The 22,309-nt window shown below is 31.6% G+C and overlaps 1 protein-coding gene and 1 long non-coding RNA gene across 7 annotated transcripts in view; one reads left to right on the forward strand and one right to left on the reverse strand.

Moving 5' to 3' along the window:
* LOC112681915 (prestin-like) overlaps positions 1-22,309 on the reverse strand; it is a 92,483-nt gene that overhangs the window by 20,067 nt on the left and 50,107 nt on the right. The gene's annotated exons all lie outside the window — the stretch shown is intronic.
* LOC112681917 lies at positions 18,277-18,839 on the forward strand. The gene is made up of 3 exons (XR_003148443.1): positions 18,277-18,369; positions 18,472-18,594; positions 18,759-18,839. It is a non-coding gene; the product is annotated as an uncharacterized LOC112681917 (long non-coding RNA).

The following is a 22,309-nucleotide window of genomic DNA, read 5'->3' on the forward strand; positions in this document are numbered from 1 at the left end:
TTATAATTTTCCCTAATATTTTCGATGTAACAATATATCGTTTTAATACAACTACCACACGATTGTGTATGAGTATACCTCCTACTATCCCATTTTATACGGTCGAATTAATGGTGTACACGAAACCTTAGTGATATTCTATTATAATAATAACTAGTGAAATAATTTTCAATCGTACATTACATAGGGGTCCGTTTTAACGTTATCTCACCCGTTATTCGTATGTATCGTAAGCAGTCTCGGTAGAACTATACAATGTTGTCACGACGAAAATCGTAAGTCACTGTTCAAGCTTATAATCAGGAACGACTCGCTCGGCTGTCATTAATCGTATAAATATTATTATCTGCACATGTGGTGTACTGTATTGCATTGCTATTATTGTTTTACGTGCATTGAGTTTTAGGAATACCGTGTGTACGGAGACCCAGTTCATACTCGTATTATTATTATAATTATATTGTCATAACGATAACAATCGATATTTATTACGGTGTTAACGTTGTCTATCAAACCGAAGGGAGAACGATGATTTATCCTTGTTCTTGGCGCCCATTCAAACGACCAAACATAACACGCTGTCATGTGTCTCTGGATGCCGCGAATTCTACTTGAACCGCCGCCAGATAACTATGTAATTAAAACTAGTTTATTGTAATAGCATAAATCTTCAAAGCGTGTGGTGTGCCGTTGACGTGTGTTTCGCTTGTACTCCGCGTTGTAGTAGTTATCCAGAAACGTCGATTTGTCGGCCCAAGACCCTAAAAATCGACCATCGAGAGGAGTCCGTTGACCGTAATGAATTTCATTCGTTTTCCATATACTGTACACATACGCGGCGGAATGCTAGACACGAAAAATACCAGCCAGTTATTACGACGAAAATATATATTTACCCGAAACACACGCATTACCAACGTTTGCCGTTTGGCTACGAAAAATAAATTGTTCGTTCAATCCAGACCGTTTATGTCTTCATCACGACGTAGAAATCGTTAGGGGTCTTAATAGTTCCTAGGAGTTCTGAAATTAAAATATTCGATTCGCAATGCATGTATCGGTCAGAATTCGAGTAGATATTTACGAGAAATCTATGTATAGAAGTACCGTAGTCTTTATTATGTAGATTTTTCGAAAAAATACATTATTGAAGTATACTTAATTATACATGCTGTGCGTAAATGAAAAGATCGAGTTCGGTACGGTAGAGTTCGACGTACGTAACAATAATATCACCCCGAGGTATACTCGTTTTCATGTTCGTGCGGTTGCTGCTGCTAGAGGTGCCTACACGTTGTTAATAGTATTTAATTTGTTTTAATGTGACCGGTACCGAAATCACTGCGCTGCGGAGGACCAACTCGCAATCGTTCGGTAAACGTCTGCACGACGAAGCTGATGGACGTAAGACGTGTCACAGTGCGTTTTCGTATAGATCGTACACCCGGGACGGGTTGGTCGACGTGGATTTATCATTTGAAATTCAGGATTGATCGTGAATCGATCGCAAGCGGGGTTCGTTCCCAAGAGGATGTGCATCTCGCCCCGAAAGAACGACGACGTCGATGTTTGGTCGACGCGTGTACGAGAGACTTGATCGGTGGCGACGCGCGAAAAATCTATCGCACGTGCACTCGTGACGGACGTCGTTAAACTAAGACCTAGGGCCTCGCACTAACTTGAGGACCTACAATTTGTTAATTTAGAACAATTTGATATTTTTAGATGTAAGAGATTTTACTGCTTTTGCCTAGGGCCTGGGCTATAGCTCGTGATGGACTACGCCGACGATGACCACTGCACCGTTCCGTGAAGTCGTCCGTTCGACCCCCGTCAAACAAGGGTGGCCCTCGATCAAAAAGACCGTGTGTCATTCGTGACCGGTCGCTGGTGGCGCGTCCCGTCCGGTAAAGGGCGCGCGGTGGACTTTTGGATCTGACGCGTATCTGATGCGCTCTCACGACGGAAACATGTCTGGCATCGGCCGACGTGCCCGACGTGTTGCGCGCGACGGAGATTCAAACCCAACCGGTGGCCATCGGGAAAACGACAGTGGCAGCTGGTCGGTCACGAGTCGCGCGACCAACCGTCGAGTACGAGCTGCTTGTCGCGGTCGTGTTCCGCCGCCTTCGAGTACCTGCGAACTCGTGTGATGGGTTCGTCGCGCTTATCCGTCACGTTTCGGTAGGCGTACGGAGTTGTACGACGTTCGAGTGGTGCACTCCATAAACTCTAGTACCGCGTGGCATGATCACATGGCGACCCTTGTGACGGGATCAGGGGAGGAGGGAAATAAACAAAAATGATTCACGTGTCGTTCGGCGATAAACACTAATCAAACGATTTGTGCCGTTCAGTGATAATCATAAATCAAATAGTTCGTTAAATGATTCATACACCGTACAACTCTTCTAGCAGCCCCCCACCTCTCCAAATGGATTCGTGTAACGATCAAATGCCCGTGAGTCTCGTATTGTAAATTATGAAATTTTGTTTTATATACGTATTATTTTCGTTTACCTTTTCTGCTTGTGTACGAACATTTTCAAAGAACAATATTCGATTACGTACCTACAAGAAAGTTTATAAATCAAATGTATTCGGTGAGTTCTTCAGAAACAAAACAAAAAAAAAGAATGAAAATAAGAAAATATGTTATTGAATATTAAATAGTAATCCACGTTTTACGGATAACCGTAATTCAACAAAAACGTTTTCGTTATGTTTGCTCAATAGTGTGTTAATAGGCTTTTAATAAATTACGTACATATTACAAAAGTTTTTTATGTAAATAATTATTACAGAAACAGTTGTATGAGCATCAAAGTTTGATTTGTATTTCAAGTATGTTTACTTAATTTTTTACGTGACCAGGTACACAATACGAATCTGTATTAAAAACAAATTGCATTCATTTAAAGTGTATTGTGGCATTATCTTTATTGTTGAGGTTGAATGATAACACTAAAACTTTAAGTAGTCTACAGTCGAATCACATTTTCAATTGTCTCTTTAGTCTATGCTCTAATGTTGTGAGTTTTTCCAATTTTTATTATTACAAACGTGTATAATCTCCGATAGTTAATGAGATTGTTGTCTCCGTTGTTCCGTTGAGCCTCAATGTCTGTTTATTATTATTTTTATACTATTATTGCTGAGCCAGAAGAGTACTAACTTTCCATATCCATACTATTGACTATCGTCATGCTGTGATTTATTTTTGTTTATCAAATTTCGTATTTGTTATCCACTCACATATTGTTACAATAATTTGAGGTTATTATTTTTCCTATTTTTTCGATTAAACACCTTACATACACAAATACATAAATAAATATACATTTAAGTGTCTTCGCAACACTTTACTAGACAACTATCCTTCACGCGGTGACCCCGATCACGATCTATACTTAAATAGTGAATACTAAGCAATGCTGAGCCAAAATAACAAAAATAATATCTAGACAAGATAATTTTCTAAACAGTCATCCTGATTCAAATCAGATCATTTTTGTTTTTATTTTGATATAGATAAAGAAATAAATGTTTTTAACTAGATACTAAATATAATAGATATTTTCAATTTTTTATTTAAAATTTATAAAAAACAAATATATTTCGTAACTTTTTTAAACAAGTGTTATTACGATGTATAACCATTGATTTGAATGAATCATTTTAATAAGAATTGTCTAATTTGAAACGCTACAAAAATATTAATATCTACATACATGTATCTACTTTGTTACTTCAACAACTCCATTCCCTTAATTCATATTCTAATTAAATAAATTATAAATCTTATAAATCTTATAAATATTTCTTATTGCATATAACAAATTAGAAAAAAATAATTGATACATTCTTAAAAGTATTTAGGCATTGCAAATTTAAAACAAGCTTTTTAACCGTCAATACCGTCAATACAATTCAATAATAAGTTGAAATTGTAAAATATAAGTTTAATATCATATAATATATGACGTTCAAAAAAAATATTAATATATTATTTACGAATATTAATATAATAATATGGTATAGCTTACAAGGTATTTACATTACATTATGCCCTGTGCTATTTTGTTCGATTTATACTTCGACCACCGCTTCACCGAAAAATACCAAAAAAATTATGACATGAAGTCATGAACGTCTATTTACATACATAATTCGTAGGAGTAAAAGCATACTGCTGAAAAAGGATTTTACATAATTTTATAATAACCTTTATGAATAAATATGTATACAATAATGGTATTATTTCTTTGGAACCATTTATACTCGTAGTAATCCACACGTATAGAATCAAAGTAATAATAAATAATAATATATTTTCATATCGGTGATATTTTGTGGATAGTATACCAAGTACCTAATACACGTATTATTTGAATACCTACGTATTTTATATTAACTTTTATGAAAAATATTAAAATGTAAACGTTTATTATTATTTATCAGGAATGGTGTTAAACTATAATAATATTTTGTTCGATCAATGAGAGGTTTATAAAAACTTATTTAATAAAATGAAAAGCTAATAGTAATAATAAATCAATCAAAACTAGAAATTATTTATTTATCTAGATAGGTATTTAGTTCATCTTAGATAACCATTAGATACCTAATGTCTAATTTATCTAGATAAGATAATGATACAGTATTTTTCTAACAATAATGATTATAAGCATCATGAACCAGTGATAGTTGAACAACTCAGTGTGGCTAAATTAAATATATTACTTCAGTGTATATAATATATTCGTACATACATTAAATATTTACTAATTAATAATTCATATTTTGAAGTACAAAAAAAAAAAAAAAAAACTCTAAAGAATGATAAACCAAAGTACCGCGGACACGTTATTATAATTCGTTTTCTACCGCGGGAATCAAAACCAGCCCCATCTCACATTATGCCGTTAGAACTACGGGGTTTCGAGGTTTTCTGAATGATTTATAAAATAATTTATTTTGTGATAATTTTTTAACCGACTTAGTCTTACCCAGAAATGTGTTAACGGATTATCATAAAAGAAGAAACTATTCGTTGCAAAACCAATACATTTTTTATTTAAATATGCGCCAATCCCGTAAATTGGAATGAAAAGAAATTTAACTTACAACCGAGAGGAATTCAGAATCCAATCGTAGAGTTGAATAACAATCTTCTATGTATAATACAATGGAAAATGAGTGGGTATATGAAGTATTAAAATGTATTATAAGAAATAATACGATATAGTTTGTGAACACATAAACTATAGTATCGAGATTTGGTTTTCTCCAAACCAGTTTTATTTTAAACGTCTTGATATGTTAGCCGCAGTGGTCCATCTATATAATCAAGATAATAAATAAAATTTTTTACTAATTTATAGTTTTATTCAGCTGATGAACAAAAGGCAATTACAATATAATTTTATTTATATTTTTCGTTCTTTATATAGTTATAAGAATCTCTTGAATAGTTATTTAGCAAGAGTTTAAATAAATTCAACGTAATCCGATTATCGGCGTCTTAGACGTATCATACTTTTAGAACGAGAATCAAAACACTAATGTAGAATATTTAATGCCACTTTATGATAACGCAATGAAAATACATGTTTAAATACGATGCGATGAAATTTTAGATCTTATGTATATCAAATTAATTATACAAGTGTTATAATACGAGTAGTTACCTAATTCAACATTCTACATCATTACAGACATCGACAATATAGATAAACTGATAAAAGTTAGAATATTATATAAATCTATTGATGATTTTACGTCATGTGAATATGATAATTTATAGTCTAATGTTTAACTAGGCCACCGAAATAATACATTTCAACGTAATATCATTGATATAATAGAAAGGTAAGGTAATATAACAGGAGTGGACTAACAAAAAATGTAGGCCCCGTAAATTTGTTTAAAATGGCTTCGGTTTAGTAAATTAAGAAGTCTTTATTTTTTAACTCTGTTTAACACGTTAACTTATAGTTATTTAGGTAGCAATTTTAAAGGACTCACGCAAATCATCAATGGTAGTCTGCAGTTTTTCGAAGGAGACAAATCAAATGAAATTATTTTGGTTATGATTAGGGCAAAGGAATTATAGCATTTGTACATTTTTTATGCACAATCATAGTACTAGCAGAACACGAAACAAATACATTTCATGTTTTCCCAAAGCTAGTCTTGAAATTTTATTTTGTATATAAATGCTTATTTTTCAAATTTATTTTTATTTTTAGGGCATATTTCTTTGATTTATACTTTTAGATACATATTTTAAATAATTTATTATTTCATCAATAATTTTTCGTCGATGATTTTATTTCATCTAAAATACGTCCAAAATATTGTTGAATTAAAAATAATTTTAAATTTTGACCATATAATATGGAATTATTAAGTGTTTGTAGACGTGTGTTTTTCCTATAAATACGTATTGAGGTTCGATGATTAAATTAATTTAATTTATAAATAGTAAACACGTTTACATCATAAAATTTCTTTAAATATTTTATGAAAAATATTTCATTACCATGACTTTTGTCAATCGTTCTTAAAGATGGCTACATACGTAACTGCGATCTTGTCAATTACGCAGAAAATTTTTTTTATACAAGTACTTATAATTTCTCTATGTCACCACACGGCACAAGTAAGCTTAAAAAATCAGTTTGTGTTTCAAACGAGTTCGGACGAAAACGCGTTCGCTTTACCTGATTTTGCTATAATTTTATAAAAGAAAAAAATTAAACAAGAAACGTGATTTGTGGTGTACAGACATATTAACCAGTCTAGTTAACGGAAAGAAAAACTTTTTCTCATACATAATCATTGAATGAATTAAAAATATATCCTCGTTATTGGCACAACTACCTGGGAATGGATGAATAAACTTATTCAAAACTTTTATCCCTTATCACACCTTTAATTAAAAAACAATTAATCACGCATTTAATAAAAAAACAAAACACAATAATGAGACAAGCTATAAACTCTCATGTTTATTAACAGTATATTGTAAAACATGTTTAGATTTACTTGTACCAACGCGACTTGTACAAGCATGCAAATGAAAATGTCATCAATCTTCATTCCGCTTGCACTATTACAATGCTCGCACAAAATTATCATACAGACGCTCAAGTATGCTTGTTCAAAAATATTGTATTTACGTGATTGTCAAGCTTGCAATTACGTGTGCAGCCACCATAATTAATTTAATATTTTATTCATTTAGTTTTAGTTCTGCCGTCTGCGTATGTGCATCTATTCGTATTTCGTATCAATTTTTCATTTTTGTGCACTATTTTAACATTAAAATGTTGAAAGAAAAACAGTCGGTTAAAGAGTTATTTATTAGTATTTGGGGTCGATGCATTGTCAACTGACGATCAAGTCCCATAAGTACTGTAAGTATTGTGACGTTAAAGTAGGATGTGAAACAATTTAATTTTACGTATCTTATTTAGTATTTTTAGACAAAAAGTGGGGTATAATAAGAATCCGATATCTCATATAATAAGAAATTCCATTAGAAGTAATTTCATTTTTTATATGGATACCAAAAGTGACTAATTGTGAGGAAACCCAAGAAACAGATGACTATAATATAATAACTAACCCCGTGATTAACATTACTCCATTATCTTTCGGTAATAAAATAAACTAAACATATTCAGTTTGTAGTAATATTAAACCAATTATTTCATCTAGTTCATTAACGTTGCATGCTAATCAAAATGAAGTTACAAAAATCACCATTAGAAAACTGTTTAGTATCAAATTTTGCCCGATACTTTGCCTATATAAGTACACAAAAATTCAACTGTCACCTATGACAAATTAATTAATCAACTAATAAAGATTTAAATGAAAAAATCAAATTCTTATAACTAATAAAAAAAATATATATAGTTCTTTTGAAAATGATAATATCGGATTTAAGGTACTCTTCATTTATTTTAATAAAATAAATAATCATATTTTAGATATTTTTAAAAATCAATTAGAAAAACTTTGCTATTAAAAAAAATTTCATTTTAAATTAACTCACGAAATAAAAGTGCATGTTTTAATTAATCAATAGTAAAGTGGTAATGATTGTAAAGAATATAAATTATTCATCATTGAAAAATTATGAATCTGTAAAATATTTATAAAAAACCCAATCAATTACTATTACATCACAGCTAAATTGTCAACATTTTAAATTTTAAATAATTATTTATAAATTGGTTAAATTAATTCATTGTTTTTTTTATATTTGTTATTATAAAACTGTTATGATAATATTTATTTATTTGAGTTAATATTATTATTAAGTTTCTATTTATGATTATGTTTATTTATATGAATTTATATTATTATTAAGTTTCTGTTCATAATTATATTTATTAAACTGAATAAATATTATTATTATACAAGTAATTTTCATATTTGTATTCTTAGTCCTTTATGAGTCATTCATACTTATTCTTATATTTTTCTGATATTTTGTCTTACCTACTGTTTAAAAATGATTAGTTTTGGTCAGGAAACGGAATGGAAATTGTTTAATTTAAGGAAGATTATTTGTCTTTACCTTTGGTTTGTTAAAAATTAATGTTTAATATTCATGATTATTGTCATAGATCAATGTACTTTCGACGATTATATAGTATTTTAATAATTTTAAGGAGAGGAGTTTGTTTTATTCGGAATTTCATTTCCGTATAAACACCGAAAACTGTGCACCGCTGTGGTCGGTCGTTTGATTCAATTGTCAAAGAAACTTTCAATACGATAAGAACACTAATTGTATTATATTACTAAATGTATAACATAAAAAATTATTAAATACTATATGAATAAAAATCATTTAAGACAATAAACTTTAATTTATTAAGCTTACTAGATCAAATTTTAGCCATTGAAAATTTTATAATTTTAATAAATAATGACAAGATTTAGAATCTGACACAAGAAAATCTAACATAGTCACCTAATGTCCATAGAAAAACCTTCAATTTTCTCAACAAGCGCAGTACAAGTCACTATAAAAGACATGTTAACAGAATGCCGAATGTATCATATCACCAAAACAAAACATAAACTCTTCGAAACAATTGCCAAAATTCTCAATAACTACTCATAATCAATAACCAAGATCATGGAATTCATCAATGCTGCCGATTCACTATAAAAAGTCTAAAAATAAATTTGAAATCATATAAAATATAAATAATAATTGTGCCTATTATCAATTTAACGTGTAAAATTTAACTATATATACCCTATGGCCTATGCTGTCGAGAGTCTAATCTTATAAAAAAATAAAAAATTATAATAAATAATATTTTTTCTGGCTAATTTAATTTTTTTGAGAAAAATTTTAAGACTTTTGATTTCAAAGCGATCGGTTGTTAGACGAAAAAGTGGCTAGGTTTACTTGTCTACATGGAAAATTTGTGTTATAGATACGAATGCGCACTAAGGTTTACGTACCGAACGTTTGGAAACTTTGTAAAAAAAAAAAAAACGCATGATAGGGATCTAATAGATCGCATCGCGAATAAAATTAAATACATGTAATGCTGATTTAAAAACATTAATTGGACTTCTTTGTCATGCACTGGTAAAAATAATTCTTTCGGTACATCAACGGATGGGTACGTTTTCGCGAAAAACAAAACCATCGACCTCGATATAAATTTCAAACGAAATGCTTCAACGATATGACGTCGTGGGCTGTGCACTAGGAATCATCCGCTGGATGGTTATACACCGTGTTACTGTTATTCCGTCGTATGCAGCACACGACTGAAACTGATAACGCCTCCGTTGACGCATTTACCACCGGCAATTTGCATACGATTTGCAAACACGTAGTGCACACCTACGGTGTGGTGGCGGGTTTTGGGGGTGTGTGTGTATGAAAGAAAATTACGAATAAAATAATACCGCGTAGACCACGTAAATGCGGTCGCATAATACAACACGCGCAGAGCTCGGCCGGGGTATCGCACACGCGCCTCATCCCCACCCTCTTACCTCGCGCTTGCATACGTTTTCCGTTGTCTTTCACTGTATACAGGGTGATCGTCTTGCACGAACCCACCCATGTACGCGAGTACGAGAAAACGCAACTGTGATTCATTTACATTGCTTTCGTGTTGAGAGGAAGATTTCCTTACGGATCCTTTACAGATTTTTCGACTTCTCGCGTACTGTCTTCGATTTTAAACAATCGTGTGACTACATATTATGCAATATACATCTTGAAAAATTACTTATATGGTGATTAATACGCGTAGAGCTTAATTTGCTAACATGTCTTAACTAGCGGTGAACGTGTTTACATAAGCTGCACAATTTTATAAAGTTCGACCAGGATGAGGTGTAAATACGGTATAATATAAAATGTGGAACGGAATATACGGATTTTTATTAGATGTTAAATAGCTCGTGGTTGCTGCCATGCACGTCTTCTGTTTCCCGTCGGAAATGTATCGCCCTGTATGCAAAACGAGCGAATAGAAAGACGGAGGGCTATGGCGAGAGCCTCGTGGCGGAAAGTTACTCCGTTCCGTTCGAGTAAACTTTTCATCGCCGGGAAATCCTCACCACCGTCGTGATATTCTCTTATATCCTTTTCCCTTCCCACTCATTCCTCAGGCTGTACTGTTTTGTCTCGGAAAACTCGCACAAACTCGATTTGCATAATTTCGTTTTGCCGTGCCACCGACGACGACGTAGGTTTTGCGTGCGTGGTTTCACCCCGTCGTCCTACTTCCTTTTACGGGTTTAATGGAGTTATTATTTCGCGTTTATCGCTCGTGACTTTTGCAGCCATCGCCTTGTGGCCGAGTATAAAATATAATACCACCGAGTTACCGACCGTAAGTTTTACCCGGGTCTTTGCAAGAGTTCCGTTTCAGTTTCCACGCGTCTGTTGCAACCGCGACCGGTGTTTGTTGGCCAAATACCGATTTCGAAGATTAGGGACGCGATTTGCGCAAAGACACCGTAACGGTTTAGTTTACTTCCGGAAAATCGTGGATACCGTGCTTAAGAAGGGGGGATGGGGTAGCGGATGAATTTTCTGCGTGTTCGATAAGACTATTGTCTTCGAGTCAGTCGACGGCGGAACACTTGAACAAAACCATTTCGACGGGACGTCATTACCTAATATTTTTTACAAACATACATACATATATATATATATATATATATATATTTTAAATATTTTTAAAAGTTTTGTTTTCTTCCAAAAAATGGTTATCTCATTGTTAAATGATAATGTTAGTGAAAAAAATATGTACGAGTACAGTATATAAACGAATATTGTTATTTTAACCGGTATAGCTGGTACCTACTACTATGTATGTGAGCAATTGATCAAATTTGTTGGAATTTCTGTTTGTTTGTTGAGCGATTACCGTTATAATCATTGATATGAATTCCATTTCGTTTGACGTTCGGACATTATGTTCTCGACACTTTGATGTGCGACACTTCTACTAACTACTCGGTTTGAAAAACAAATACAGAAATTATACGGCATGTAGTTTGCTTGCATTACAATTCGTTTAATGTTACATTTATAATATTTATCGGATAGCGTACAAATGAGTTCAGTGAATTGCGCGGGTTGTAATAAAGGTGGCACGTTATACCGCGTTCATGAACCGATATGAAAAATATGTATACTGATTATGTACCGAATAAACGGCTGACACAATTTGTGAACCGAAAACGGTTTTAAGAATGATTAATTCCGGAAGCTCGTTTTGTCGTCTTTGAAGACCCCTTGGTGCATTAAGCTCGATGGATTTTTAGAGTTATAATGAACAGTGGCCAAATGCTAATGACATTGTAATTGCACGTCGACTCTATGTGTTATTATATAATACACTTTATTTACGTATATGTGCATTGTAGTGTTCGTGTACATCTGTCTTTTTTCATCGTGAGCGCGGCCAACGATAATTTACTATAAACGCAACTGTAATAACAACGATAATAATAATCATAATAATGGTTTTACGAGTACGCGGTGTTTCTAAGGGTTTTGGACATTTCATAACATGTGGCTCTTCTGTAACACCATTAGTGTGGATTAAGGGCTTGCGGGACCGAAAATGTCATTATCATTAGAGTTCACGGTCGTTAGTGTTTCCCGTCAGATCTCCGAGGCCCGGGTCGAAACGCTTCGAGTTTTTGACCGTTCACACCCTCTCAGTCCGACGATGCTTTTTCAAGGTATGTACCGCGCCGCATATTCAAAATTAACTTTATTTCCTGTCGGCACGTATACGAATTGATTAAAAAGTCCTACTGATGAGTACCGGCAAAATAACATGATCGTAAACGAGACGAGAAATATTCGTGTATGTGTGTGTATGTTGTATTATCGGTTTAGTCAGATGTATAGCAACCCTCGAATTAATCGAAATCATCGTGCACGCGTTATACTTTCAAAATTTTTACGATGAGGAAACAAATTACTGAAGTAGGTATACCTCGGTATCGAATTAAAATCGTATTATAAAAATATTATAAGTTAATTATTATTGTGGAATGCCATTTGTTATAATTTATAACAGACGGCGTACCATATTAAACTTCATTTTTTGAATCATTGAAAAAAAGTGGAACCGAAAAAATAAAACACAAAAATGTCCCGATCATCTAAATTTTGCGCGTGTATCTCCTGATTTATCCGCTAGTCTCATGAAAATGTGCAGAGTGCCACAGTGAAATGACCGAATGACTGTTAAGTTTGCGTGAGAAGTATTCGGTCCTTATGCGCTTGTACGGAATATTTTTCATTGCATACATCCATTCAAGTAGATCAGTATAACGATTTGCGTACAATAGCAGTACTTTAGCGTTTCTAGCATAGACAACTACCAAACAATATAATGATATGTCACTTGAAACCATAATCATTATAAACGTACAGTTTGGACTTGTACGATTTGAACAGAAATTGCTGTATTGTAAAAGCCCAGAAAAACTCTTACGAAATAAAATTTTACGGTTTTCTTTTTAATTAGTATTCAGGTATCTACGTATTCTTTTAAACAATAAACAATATCTAACAATATACTGAAAACTTTTTTGCTTTTTCTTCTCGTATTGAGTACTAGAAACGGGCGTACAACGTTATAAAATATATTTCGATTCTTTTGAAACAGTCACGAAATATGTATTATTCGTTCATATTAATGATATAAAATTGAAAGCATTAGAAAAACGATTACGGACCAATATCGTACAATAAAATCGAATATTTTGTACTTAAATATATATTTAATTCAACAATTGTTATATTCTTTTCTTATTATTATTATTAAAAATTATTTATCTTACTATTAGCTTTATCATATATATGTATATGAAATGTATTAATTCTCATTAACATTTTGATATCTACTAAAAATGTAATAATTTACCTTAGCAAAAAGTTATACACGGTTTTGTACTCGTAAAAAATACACCTCTATTTCAGTACTTAATGGTAAAACATGACAGTAAACCTTTTAAGTGGATAAACGCTGCTATTATATTTGAACTCTCTAAAATTTGGTGTTTTTTTTTATACATTGAAAGAATGCTTCTGGAACAATAAAATCATTTTTTTACGAACCAAATATGTATATATATATATGACTATGAATTTAATAAATATTAATTTTTTATCACCAGAAAAAAAAATGAAATAAAAATAAACATTAATTGAACAGAATAAAAATAAAAGATTAATTAATATTGTCATACGTTTATATATTATACGATATGTACGTATGTGTGCGTGTGCGTGTAATTCATGTTTTTTCACGGTCTGGCTCGGCGTTTTTTGATCCAAGCAAAACTCATTGAAACTATAATCGCATACTCAAAACTTTGACGTTTTTTTCTTATTCCCGTCTATCCTATACGATTCGAGTATAATTGATGCAGTATAAAATTAACGACCGACGAAACAATGGAATTCTTGATTATCATATGTTCCGATGTTCGTGTATAATAGTAATACAGATCTATCTCTCTCTCTTTCTCTCTCTATCTGTTTATATATATATATATATATATCACTTTATTTCCATTTCTATCTGGCATGTATGCAACATTCATAAAAGATATAAAAAATAATAATAATAATACATTTGAGTCCAACGAAATATATCCGACGCAATATTTACCGATCGTTATAATCGTATTATTTTTTTTTCAGTTTTTAATTTTTTCTTCGGCCGTTTAAACGATATAATAATAACAATAATGAATGCGTACCAAGTCCCCTCACTCTTTAAAACGTGCCGTCTGGTAATTAAATGACATAGCCTCTGTCAAGAATATTTCGGAGTGTATTCTATGGGCGCACACAAGGGTTTATAAAATTATTTTTTTGGCTTATATAAATTTTATAAACTGGTTAACTTTTTTTCTTTTAATAATATCCCCCCTTTTTGTATTTAAATTATATATCTTTCAATATTCTGAGTTTTGAAAAATGTTAATGTCCTAAAAATAATATTTCCCTACACATAGATTTGTTGTACCTATGTTAATAACAAATTTTATTTTTCTTAAAAAAATACTATTTTATGCATAAATAATAATTCATTTTATTATTAAGTAATCTTTGGTGTAATAAAGATATAGTTAATATTTAAATCATTACTTTTGGATTCGCACAAATTTAATATTTCATCAAAAAATTGTAAAATAATTGGAATATTGATATAGTTTTCTTTATGCGTCGTAGCTTCAAAATTATATATATAAAATCATATATTCATATACATAAATAATTAAAAAAATATAGACTTATTCTAAGTTTTTATTAGAAAATGTAATCCATAAATAAATTTTTTTTAAAAAAAACATGATAATTTGACGTTTAGATTAAAATAGGACGTTGTACGAGCAAATTATATTCAGTTTTTTATAATTAAATTTGAATAGCTTTAAAAGTTCCTGTTCAAATTTTGATTAACTTATATACGAGTACATTTAAATTCCAGAAAACTCAATTAAATTATTATTTATGCAATAAAAAAAGTGTTTTTATTTGAAAAACAAAATTTAATTTTACCATTAAGTAATTCTTAATAGATAAAGGAAATCTATGCTTTAGGAAATGTAGTCGATTGGTGTACAGATAATTAGGTATTAATAATCAGATTTTGAAAGATAATTTAAGGACAATAAAAGGGTAATCATACTTAAAAATCATTTTGTATTTATATATTTAAGATACTCCTTTTGATGTTTTTACAACAACGGTATCGCGCATGCAAACAATGTGAAAAGTGGTACGTTTTCTTTTCATCTTGCAGTTTACGCCACCGGGCATCATAGATACACCATTACACATCTGTGGCGGAAGATAGGTACGGGGGTGGTTTTAAATTATTGTATTTTCGTCTTTGAGAATTTGCTTTTGTACGCGCACCGAACGTTATATCGAGAGGCAAGATAAAACGGCATATGGTTTAGACCGTCCTGATTAAGTTTTACCTCATAACGCATCCGTGTGCTGAACTTAAGAGAACTTTTAACACAGGTCAACTTGTAAAAGCATCACACCATTTACTGCACGTGTGGATTGAATCATATTGTAATATGTATCATGGAGTTCGTAAAATTTTCCTTGGCGCACCTAATTAATTAACCCTGTTAATCTTTCACAGACGAGTAACTTCGAAGGATGTGAGGGAGGGGGATTAACAACTATATCACAAGAATCATTTTAACAGCAGGTATGATGTTTTATACACCGACCGATGGGTTTTATCAATGCTTATCTCTAAACCTATACCTATGATTGGGTACTATAATTGGTATTATAATAAAGTCTCGTATTCCGCGAACGACAAAAAATACAATATCTTTAAAAAGTTATATATTCAGTCGATAAGAAATATGGTTAAAAAAAATAATCCGTAACCTTTTAATATTTCATAACGTATACACGCGTATGTATAATTATTTTATTCCTTTCTGCGAAGCCAAGTTCTGTCGATTTATTTTACATAAACAAGCAACTGCTATTACTGTTAATGTTTATGGTTAGAATTGATTTTTGTGAATCAAATTATACGTCTCGTCCCGGCCTTCAGCGTATACGAATTGCTGTTCGTCTTTCGACAGTAATTTGTAATTATGATGACCCGTAATACACGTTTGCATACGAAACGATTGTAAAATTAAAAAAAAAAAAAAAAGAAAACATGTGCATGTAAACGAAAAATAACGTCAAATGTGATAGCATGTACACCTTTATCATAAACGCACCAAGATCGTCCGCCTTTTCGATGTTGCGAATTACGATTGTTGTTCTCATAAAACAATTAATTACAATTATACGGTTCTCGCATGCTCTCGAAGCAGTTATAAAACCGCAGAGTCGTAATCGTCAAACGAAAAACCCGTGAGCGTATATTTCGTTTAATTTTCAACAATTCGTAAACACTTTGGATTTGCATTTAATTTCAATACGATTATTAATTTATCGATCCACAAAAACCGCATTTTATGTTGTTTCGTTGAATGATATGCCCATGATTTAATAATATTGCTGTCGTTAAAAAACAATAACCATTATAAAATCGCGTAAGATCTATAAAATATTTTGTACGACTATAACATTATTTACTATACATTTATTACACAAAAACCAGGCACGCGACCAGGATTTTTGTTCGAGGAGGATCACCAATTTTTCATATTTTTTTTTATATACAAGTAAACAATAATCATTAATTTTTAAATAATCACTTTTTTTTTTTTTATTATTATTATTATTATTTTTACCACATAATACATAGTAATCAATAGTACATTGAATACACTAGAATCCATAAATCTAAAAATAATTTTCAATGAAATAATCGATCGGCGATTGACACAAACACAAACAAGTTATCATATACTATTTTATTGAAATATAAATGTGTATCAAATATAATAATAATAATAATAATAAAATAAATAAATAAAAATAATCATTCATCATAGTAATAATTATTATTTGTGATAAAACAACAAGCTATAGTAATATATAATAATCGAATAAACAAAAAAAATTGTTGGGGGGGGATTTCAAATCCAAAGCCCTCCTAGATATGCTGATACTACGCAGGTATTACTTAAGGAGTGATTATGTTTTCAAACAGAAAAATTTCAAATCTTCAAGCTCAGGATCAGGAGAAAATTCAAATAAGTTATCACCATTCATAACGATAATAATTAATGGAAATCATAGATTGAAAAAATCCAACTGTACCCATTAAACACGGATTCAAGATTAGCTCATACATCCATTAATAAGAGAGAAAAATGATTGGACCAAAAATCTGGAGTATAAACTATTGAATTGTTAAATATATATTTGGTGTGTCATCAAAGCAAATAAAAAACGAATACAAGAAATTCAACTCAAAAAAGTCTTAAAAGATAATTTCAAATTAAATAATGCAAAAAGATTTACACACATATTTTGTAATTTGATTTTTAGATAATGTCTTCGAAGACACAAAAAATGAAATGTGTAATCAGTGTAGAATGTGGGTTTTTTAGTTTAAAAACCGCTAATAATAAAATACATGGAAACAATGTTCGTATACTCTGTTAATTGTTTTTGAAATTATTATAATGTTACTTGTAGTAAAATATTTCGATGAAATCGATGAATCGTATATAAATGTACATTAAACTAGAAATCTATCAGCGTAATCAATGTTTAACGAACAGTATTGAAAAATCCATGTTAACTTTATAAATAATTTTGTATCGTTGTTGCGATGGTAAAACAGGCGTAATTTTAATTTTGTACCACTCGAAAACGAGATGGTGCGTAGGAACACGTAGTGTTTTATACCGTTTAACAGCGGTATTGTTTGTTTTTTAGCATTAGCGAAGAAGGCGCAAAAGTATATAAAAAACGAATAACATATTTTGTTTTCATTAAACGCGCTAATATACTACGCTTATTATGTCCATTAAAGAAACACGAATCCGCTCCCACGATACTATACGCGTAAGTAATGTTCGCAGTGAAATCATGACTATTACTTCTCGATTCGTATAATAAATGAATGCAGGCATTATACTACATGTGGCGCACAGACAGCGGTGTCTTGGGCTGCAGTAGAAATAATTGTATAATGCGGTCTGTGCTTGGTTGTCGTTTGGAAGTAATGGGTGGTATTTTTTTTCATGCTCGGCGATATCAGTTTGAAGGTGTCCCTCTCAAATGGCAGTCTTCGTCGCGATCCGGCGCGTAACACACAATCATCGGAGACTTGAATAGTTACAACTCGATCTTGGCGACATATTGAGTACCAATTAAATAATAATATAATCAATGTAATTAAACTTCTATACAAACCATTATAAGTAACACGCTTCCGGCTAACCCACGATAAGATAATTTGCATTAATCGATTTATTTTATTTTTATTTCGGTAGGTTGTTTCGTTGCAAGTTAAAAACCAGTGACGTGATATAATTATAAAATAATTGAACATTCGTGTAGTACACTGCAGTGTACCGCAACAGTGAGGAGTATTATCCGGAAAGGTTTAAAACATTGTATGTTATTATTGTTGTAGCAAAGAAAAACGTTTTGAAAAATAATACCTAACATCACTTTTATTCTAAACACACCGATAACGGTTACTCGTCGTGATGAATTATTACATAGCCGTCTATAACCAGTCGAACAGCATTATTAACAAACTATTTTTATGTTTTAGCAAAGCGATGTCAAGACAAAATGCAATTGGAACCAAAAACGATTTTAAAAAATCTATTAAATTTCAAAATAGGGGATGATGATACAATATTTCGTCAGTATCAGCAAAAAAAAAAAAAAATGGAGACTATCCGGATATATGAATTTGCTTTTTATAAAACTTATAATTATTTTGATGTCTAGTAGAACAAATTATTTTATTGTAACAACAAATTAAAGATTTTATGAATCTCAGAATAATTATCAAAACTGATATAATATAATATAATATATTGGTATAATTTATTATTAGTTACCAAAATAACAGTTTATTAAATTATTGAATTTATTTTATACTTCTATTTAACTTAATTTAACTGCATAACCTTTGAATAGTTATTTAATAAATATATTTTTCTGAAGATAAGTTCAATTTATATTACAAAATCATATATGAATGATAAAATAATAATTGTTATCCTATTTAAACGGATAAATTATTTTACAATTATGAAATAAAAATCTGAGTTTTTGAACAGTAAAATTATAAAAAATAATCCGGAAAAATCTGAATAATTCGAATTTGTCAAATCTGGATATGCTCATCACTTATGCGAACTTTTATAAATTTAGTGAATGCCAATGGCCATAAACGCCGAGACTTATTTATTAAAAAAAAAAAATTTAAAAAAAAATAGTTACCAACATTGAAATAAAAAACTCACGAGTAAACTTGTCAATTTTTTACAGTTACGTTGTTGCCTTTAAATTATTTTCATTGTTTCGTTAAATGATGTATAAAACAATAGGATACAGAAAAAAACCCTAATAATAATAATAATATTGCCCTCGATATAATCTACGTACGATATGTTTACAGTTGATGAACATCATAATAAATTTAAAATTAAACAAAAAATGGCTTTTGTATACGTAAGTATATGTATGTGAGTTATAACTAACTCGAAAAGTTTTGATTTTGATTAATGATCTTTTGTTATTCATTTTGATTTGAAATAAATTTATTTTGATATGAAATCTGTTTAATTAATTTGTCACTCGTCCAGCAGGTTAGCACAATTATTGATCACAAGTATTCACATGGTTTTTTGTAATTCAACTGACAACACTGCAACTGCTTATCTCCCACAGTGTATGTAAATGAATGGCTGCACGATTCTATTTTGTGCATTCGTCGAAATGCAGTTGGGTTTCATTATAAGGGTTATAATATAAATTTTTTTTTTTTTTTATATAAATCGAACTCCGAGTACGCCATATCGGTTGACAGAGTGAACTACTATACTATAGAGAATATAATTCGCAATATTATTCGTGTCGGATCGGATATCGTATTTTAATTATCGCATTCCGACCAGGAGATTTGAACGAGAACAAGAACAATGTCCAACGCGTACTTTGCGCTACGGAGGCGATTTAAATCGAATTATTTCCACGACCGCTTTCAACGTAATTGACCGAGGTTTGGTACCGACATGGTATTAAAAATACGCATAAACGAACGTGAACCACACAATTCAATTCCTATTTTCCATGCGCGACAGGTAACGTTGTTTTCCGCTTCGAGACGCTGCGGTGTTTCCGATCCGTAGATTTTTCTCCGATTTTTCATTACGACCGATAATACTGACGACTCCTGTTGCTGTGACGCCGCGGCGCTCTCGTTTGCACTCGGACGTTTACCGCGACCAGCCGTATCGCCGCCGACCATCGATTTTATTCTATCACATCATTACGCGTTATCGATCGATTACAATAAAACCGTTTTCGCGTTTATAATATTGTGGCGCGCTCCGTCCTATTACTTAATATTATTATATTCGCCCAACAACCGGCGGCGTGTTTTCCTCGGTTGATGGTTTTATTTCTCGTCCCGCGTCTATCTACGCGTCTGCTCGCGATTCCGTTTTGTGAAACGCACGCGATTACTTATGAATTGGTACGTATTTAAACCCCGCATTATCGATCCAAATATCAGAAAAACGTATCAAAACTTATCGATAGACCGCGCAACGTTCACAAAGCCGATTTACTGTATCGATATATTAACACTCGTCGTAATAATTATAATAATAATAGTAATTAGGTTAATACGCTCCGGACATTAGATCGGTTATTTTTCGTATGGAATAAAACGTAATTCCTTACAGTACAATACCCACACGAAAAAAATATATATATAATATATTATGCTCCGCGTTATTAACATAAGCAGTTTAATTCATCGCGAGAGCGTTTTCACGATTTAATATATATATGTACCTATTTTTTTACTTACTTAAATTATTTTTTTCTACTTCGTTTCGAAATCGTTTACCGCACGTGTTGCAACGTCTCTCCGACGAGGATGTAGTTGGTAGCGGTTGCATTTGATTTTCATGCGGTGCGCATCGCGTGCGTTTTACGACGATTTCGGCTGTTGATCGAACGAAACTCGACGGTTTTATACATGGTAATTTGTAATAAAACCATACAAATTTGTGTTTTTTATCTATATATTTACGCGTACAAAACGGTTGTAATAACGCACTGGATATTATAAGGACATCAGTGCAAAAACATCGCCTCGCGTCATTCCCGTTCGTTTCCCTTAACTCGAACGGACAATTTCATTTGTAATAATTTGGGAGAAGGACGACGACGACGACGACGACGATGACGACGGTGGTAGCAGTCGTGGCGGCGGCGATGGCTATGGCGACGATTCGTACAGACGGATATCCCGTGACATGATGGATTAGACAACGTCATAAGCCGGGGTTGCTGCTGTTAGTCGTGGAAAAACAACAACGCGGGTAATTAACTGTTGATTTACGCCGTTGGCACATTCGGAGATTGAGTGAGAACTATACGCGCGCGGAGAGGGAATTGAAACTTGCTGGGTAATTTATCACGTCCGCACGTTCGTAAAATTAAAAAATTATATATATATATACAATACACTATTTGATTAAAAAATAGAGAGAGACGAAAAAAAATAAAAACATCCTTTTCCTTCGTCCATTAGTTTATTATTATTATTTTTTTTTATCCATCGAACATTGAGATCTAATAATATTTCCGGTTTATAATTTTTTTTAATCGACCTGCGAGTAAACAATTCCACGAACGCGTACGATTTGGTAAAAGTAAAAGTATGTCCGTCCATAAATTAAAATCTATTTTAAATAATTGTTCATTTATTTATGCGATTGTCTAATTTTAATGCTGTAAGTGCGATGCGCTCATTCTTTATTTTATTAGTTCGGTTTAAAATGCTTTTATTTTTTAAAAATCAAAATAAACATTTAGAACGCAACTGTGAAATATCAAAAAACCATATAAAATATTTATCGACTGTATATGTAATATTGAAATAAATACTAAACGTTTTATTACTTTTCTACGGTACGCGGTTTTAAAGCACTACATTCAAAATAACAAACGATGGAAATGACGCATATTAGAATCGGTTTGAATTATATTATATATAGTTTATACGTATGCGTTGCGAAGAACTAACATATTGTGTTTTAAAAGATTGCTATTGGATTTTCAACGAGAAACGATTGT

The sequence above is a fragment of the Sipha flava genome, unplaced genomic scaffold, assembly GCF_003268045.1.
Source record: "Sipha flava isolate LNK unplaced genomic scaffold, YSA_version1 199_pilon_pilon, whole genome shotgun sequence".
NCBI classification, from domain to species: domain Eukaryota; kingdom Metazoa; phylum Arthropoda; class Insecta; order Hemiptera; family Aphididae; genus Sipha; species Sipha flava.